Source organism: Rhineura floridana, chromosome 20, assembly GCF_030035675.1.
Source record: "Rhineura floridana isolate rRhiFlo1 chromosome 20, rRhiFlo1.hap2, whole genome shotgun sequence".
NCBI lineage: Eukaryota > Metazoa > Chordata > Lepidosauria > Squamata > Rhineuridae > Rhineura > Rhineura floridana.
Genome location: NC_084499.1, coordinates 16,155,043 through 16,161,042, shown reverse-complemented (window position 1 = coordinate 16,161,042; position 6,000 = coordinate 16,155,043). Strand labels below are relative to the sequence as shown.

The 6,000-nt window shown below is 41.1% G+C and overlaps 1 long non-coding RNA gene across 2 annotated transcripts in view; it reads left to right on the top strand.

The window, feature by feature from the left end:
- The first annotated feature begins 2,522 nt into the window (after window positions 1–2,522).
- Window positions 2,523–6,000, top strand: part of LOC133373796 (uncharacterized) — a 93,059-nt gene continuing 89,581 nt past the window's right edge. For both annotated transcript variants that reach the window (XR_009759755.1, XR_009759754.1), the window contains exon 1: window positions 2,523–3,049. This is a non-coding gene — a long non-coding RNA (uncharacterized LOC133373796). The remainder of the gene's footprint in view (window positions 3,050–6,000) is intronic.

Sequence of the window (6,000 nt, the reverse complement as noted above, 5' to 3'; positions counted from 1 at the left end):
GAAGTTGCCTTATACTAATTCAGACCATTGGTCCATCTCGCTCAGGATTGTCTGCACTGACTGACAGCGGCTGTCTTGAGTTTCAAGTAGGGAGTCTCTTCCAATCCTGCCCGGAGATGTCGGCGATTGAACCTGGGAGCTGCACGCAAGGCAGACACTCTGCCACGGAGTGAAATCCTTTTTCCTATGCGTTTCGTAGGGGTAGTTTACACATCCGAGAGCTTTTAGTAACGGCTCCCTGAGTGGAAGTGCTCCCTGAGTATTTGAACAAGCGGCCCTTGGGCTGAAAAGTTTCCACACCCCTTCATTACTTTATCAGGCGTCCGTCTACGTGTGTTCTTAGTCATGACTCTGAAACGCATAATGCGCAAGACAGCCCTGGTGGTTGAGCTGCCTGCCTTTTGGCTTTCCAGCCACAGATGGTTCTCTTTTCCTCCTTTCTCAATAAAGGCCATGCCAGCCCTGCTGTGTGGCCTTTGGCAGGTGCTCTGATTGACAGCGGCAGCTCCGGAGCTGGCAGGAGGCCACAACGGCGCGGAGGTCAGCCATTATTCACCGCCACCCTGCCGAAAGCTCCCCATCGGCCTAATAATGAGGCCTGCCATTAGTGGCTCGTCTCCCACCGGCTCAGGCAGCTACAATGGCAGAGCCCTTGCTGGGGCAATGACTGGATTCGGGACAGGACAGCTTGACCCCATGACAGATTCCAGAGCCCTGGAGTTCAGCAGGCTGCTGGGAACATTGTCCAAAAGCCAAAACGAGGCGGGGTTGAAACAGCTTCCAGGCAACAGACGTGTTTAAAGCCGTCCTTCCAAACCAGGCCGTGCAACCGTTGAGCGTGGCCCAACTTTTCAAAAGCCGTGGCCCCGCAGGTGGAAGACCTGTGACCTTATGCAGATTTGTGCTTTGTTTTTTTCCATGCTTTCATGTTTCATGCTTTTATTTACCCAGGCGTACAGTTTTTAATTGGGGGGGGTAGTTAGATGCATCAGTGGCCTTTGTGGTGCTCATCCTTTAAGTCAGGGGTTCCCAAACTGTGGTCTGTGGACCCACCAGTGGTGTGCCAGCTTCATTCAGGTGGTCCGCGGCATGTCTGTGAAGAACAGCAGGAGCAGCAGCTGTGAACAGCGTGCGCAGTGCATTAAATACTCATATTGATTTTTAATTGTATATTCCATCTATTTTTGTAATTTTTAAATTTTTATTGTTGGATTTATACTGTATTCTGTGGAATTAAAATTATAATGCAATAACATGCAATTTAGGAAGCAAAAGAAACAACAAAAATATAATTAAAACCCATGCAGCATCTAGCGCAGTGCATCACAATTGCTGCAACAAGCAGGAAAAGAATATTGTTAAGTGGTCCCTAGACCCTCAGCGATTTTCAAGCAGTCCACGGGTGCACACTATAAGGATGGGAGTGGGGATTTGATTTAGTTCACATTTAAAGCCGAATGTATCAAATCCACACTTTCCGAAACAATCTGAGAACCGAATCACAGCCGTCCGTTGAAATTCGCGCTTATCCTAACGTTGCAATGCAGTTCGCCAACCAAGCAATGTTTACGAAAATGCGTATCGTAGCGGAAAGTGTGCACAAAATGAGTATATTGCTGAAAATAACATAAAAATGCTAGGATAAATGGTTAGTCAAAAAAGTGCATAGAAAAACGTATTAGGAGAAATCTGCACTGAAATGCTGAAGAATTTTCATGAGGATTTTTTTTTAAATTGCGAGGGGCTAACGTGATGCGGAGAATGGAATTTAAGATTGGAAAGAAGAGAGCGCCAAAATCTACTGGGATTTTTTCATCCCTAGCGGAGTGTGTTGTCAGCTGTAGAAGCACAAGGGCCAGTAGGTGGCGCTGTGCAGGGAGGTTGCACGCAGGAAAAGAAAGTGAGATGTTGTTTTTAAACGTCTCCCGCCAACATGGCGTCCTGGCTGTCTGTTAGTTTCACACGGTGTCAGAAGTGGAGACTATTTATATCCCCTACAGTGTTCGGGGCCGGGCAGTGTTTATCCTTGCTACAATTAACAAACAAAGGAAAGGTTTGGAATTAAGAGAGCCTACAATAATCTATAAGGCTGAGCCCAAGTCACCTATAACCCCTTCAACTGCAGTCATGGCCGTCCCAATCCCAGTCTAGGTGTGGGGAAGAAATTTGAATTAGTTCGCATTTCGAGGTGAATCTATCTTATCAAATTTGCACTTTCAGAAAATTTTGCGATGCAGTTCTCCAACCAAACAATGTTTGCAGAAATGCATATATTAGGCCTGGGGATGTGTGCATAAAAAGGAAAATTTTAGTGAAGGCAGCACACCAAAAATACATTATATTAGGGGAAATTGCTGGCAAAAATGGGTATATGAATCAAAATGCCATACACAAATGTGTTTAGCAGGAGAAATTTCCTGCACTAAAATGCTGAAGAATTTTCAGGAGTATTTTCTTTTTTAAAAAAATTGTGAATTGCTGCAGAAATGTGCAGAACTGAATTTAAGACTGGAAAAATGAGAGAACGGAAATTGACCGTTCCTTTCATCCCTACTCCAGACTATTTCCAAGGTGCACACCCAGCAGAATTTGATTTCCAGCACCCTGAAGCCTGGCCACTTTGGATAAGCAGATTCCAAAGGTCCTCCCGGACATCTAGCCTGGATCAGCAGTTGCAGAAACAAGTAAACACTCTTTTTGTAGTATATTATGGGCCCAGCAGAAGAGAATACGTATAATCCTTTCAAGGAGTCTCACAGAAGAAGCCCAGGTGAAATAGTTTGAAACCATCAAAGACAACCTAGTTAAGCACTTCCTGCCTCCTCCTTGCAATGTTTGAGCAAGCCCAATTCCACTCCCACCAGCAAGGGCAAGAAGTATCTTACATCATCACAGCCCTGTAAGCTCTGATCCAACACTGGATATTATGGGAAAATGAGTGAGGAACTAGGGGGGTGCAGAGACTGGTACAAAGGCTCAGAGACGGTCACCTGTCTTGAGATGTTGCAAAATGACCCTGATCTCCCCGTTGGAGACAGCCAAGTCACAGGTAGGACTTGTTCCTTTTAAATATATTGTGGGATGGATATTTTAGTTTTTGTTAGTTGCTGTTTTTGTCTGATTTTCATGCCTTTGTTTTATTTTTTGCTGTGTATGTTGCTCTGAGGCATTTGATTGCAAACGCCTGTGCTGCCCAGAGTGAGAGTCTGGGTTGTCATGTTTTTGTATGTTTCAAAGATGCCCAATACCACTCAGTATGAGAAACTGAACTGGTATCGAGTATGGCCCTACTTGGGTGAGAGGGGGAGAGAGTGGTTGCGTTGGCTGCTATGTATTTTTGTAGGCTAAGCATTTATTCCTTGTTGTGGTTTAGAAGGAGATAAGTTATCTGTATGGTTTGTGGGAATGCATCAGAGTCGGATTTAGACATGGAGGACTGTTAAGGACATATTTGGGAGGGATTGTGTGGCTCCTGGTATAGTTGTTTTAATTAATTAACTAATGATGCTGTTTTGGAAGTTTGTATTTTGTATTTGATTCTTAACTCATAATGTTTATGTTTAAGATAATACTTTTATTTTTCTGTTAATTATGCTGTTTGGAATGTGTCTTTTATATTTGGTCTGAATTTGTCATGTTTTCTTTTAATATTTTATGATGTTTTGTTCAGTGTTTTAATCTAGGTTGTAAACCACTTTGAGATTTGTTTCCCAAATAATATAAAGCAGTACAGAAATTATTTAAATAAATAAACAAATAAACATGAGACATAATAATAATTAATAATAACAATATATTGGTATAAGATTTTTTGCACGTTATGAATGGATAATTCTCTTTACTTGAGAGTTGTTTTTTTCCCTGTTGTTTATGACCATCGTACTTTGTTTTGCTGTCTCTGGGCCTCTCCAGATGTGCATTCATGATGATCTGCACTCATGAGGCTTTTGGGGTGGTCATATGCGATCTCATTTTCGATACTGTTTGTGCCTGCAAAAGTTTCACGGTGGACAAATTTATTCATTTCCAATCTGTGCATATCCCATAACTTCCTGCTAAAATCCCGTAACTTTCCATGCGACAAATGTTCCTGTGTGTGTTCCGTATTTCTTGCACTTTAGCCCAAGAGTGTGACCCTCCAGATGGCAATATAGTGATTGCATTGGAGAAGCATAGCAGGACAACTAATAAAGCAGAATAAATCCACCCTCTATGACACTATTATTGTGTCAAGCACATGTTGCAGAATACTGTTTGGGGCAGCCCACTCTGTAACATTATTCTGCTTTTTCTTTTGTATGTTTTAATATAGTAATTAAAAGCTGTGTAATGCAATACCATAATGTTTGCAACCCTCCCGCCTCTTTGAGAAGCTCTTTGTTTCTTCGCATTTAATAATCCTCACAACACACCTGTGAGGTTGGCAAAGCCAGGAGAAAGAGAAAGAGAAAGAGAGAGAGAGAGAGAGAGAGGTGTCACTCAGTGAACTTCACAGTCAAGCAGGGATTGGAACTTGGGCCTCCCTAATCTGTTCAGTTCTACGCTCTATCCGCCATGCCGATATGAAACACAGTGCATTTCAGAATGCATTCCTCTCCAATAGATCAGTTTCTGCAGGAACTCATGTGCCAAACAGGCCCAGCCTGACATTTAACTGCTTGAGGCGAAGGATAAGATAGTGTGTCCTTTCCCCTTCCACATACAGGAGGTGATTGGACTAGTAGAGTAGAGGTTAGCCCAGTAGGGCAACTGGGGCAGTGCCCCACCAACTTCAGTCTGCCCTTATCCCCTTCTTGCCTGCCTTCTTTCTCACAACCAGACGAAGGGGTGGCCTTGCCATAGCAGCGATACCCTCTTTAGTTTCTAGTGTTGCCCTTGTAGAACTCAGCAGGGAGGAGGAAGATGGGGGCACAACTGGGATTAGTTGGCTTGGCCTGTCGTTGGCCTCTCTACCTTCTGTTCCTCCAGTCTCTTTTTTTTTTTACAATAATTTTTATTCAAATTTTCATAAAACATACAAAACAAAATCATAAAACATTCAAAGACAAAAAACAAAACAAAACAAAAATGATTAAACAAAAAAATAAAATGTTGACTTCCCATTTGTCGCAAATCAAATCAGTTATAGGTCTACAATATATAACAATCCAGTCTCTTAAATTATATTATAAGATCACTTTCCTCCAGTAGTTATCTTAATTAATCATCAAATCTCATAAACATTACTTTATTCTTTCCACAAAAAGTCAAAGAGAGGTTTCAATTCTTTAAGAAATATATCTATCAATTTTTCTCCAAATAAACATGTCGATTAATCCATCTCGTTAATAATAATAATAATCTTATTGTCATAACCATAGTCCAAATAAACATATCAATTAATCCATCTCATCAAAATCTGTTAGGTCCAATAATTTCAATAGCCATTATTCCATTATCCATATTAATTCCATCTTCAATAGTCCTGTTAAGTCCAGTAATTTCAGTGTCCAATCTTCCATTATCAGTATTCCATAATAATCTTGCTGTCATAGCCATAGTCATATAATAAGAGTCTGATGGGAATTTCCTCTATCCCAAATATTTTCTTGCCATCAATTCTGAATAAGTTGCTGAAATATTGTTGTAAAGTCATATCTCTGTTCTTCTTTTTTACAAAATGCACTGGCTCATCTCTTGAGAGTTTTTCCATTGTCACATGGCTGCAGTTAATTCCATAGATTTTCTCTATATCAAGCTCCATCACGTCATTCCAGTCCAGAAGATTATCCAAGCCATTGATAACTTTATCTCTAATATCTTCATTAATTTCTTCAGAGATAACGTTAAATTCCAAACAGTAGATTTTATTTCTAATATCCATAAACTCCAGATCTTTTTCCAATTCCACATTTGTTCCAATCTCCAGGGCTTGTATCTTCCCTTTATTTTTTCTTTTCTCATCTCTGATCTCATTCTCCTCTCTCACAGGATCCCCTATTTCTTTAAGCTCCTGCGTCA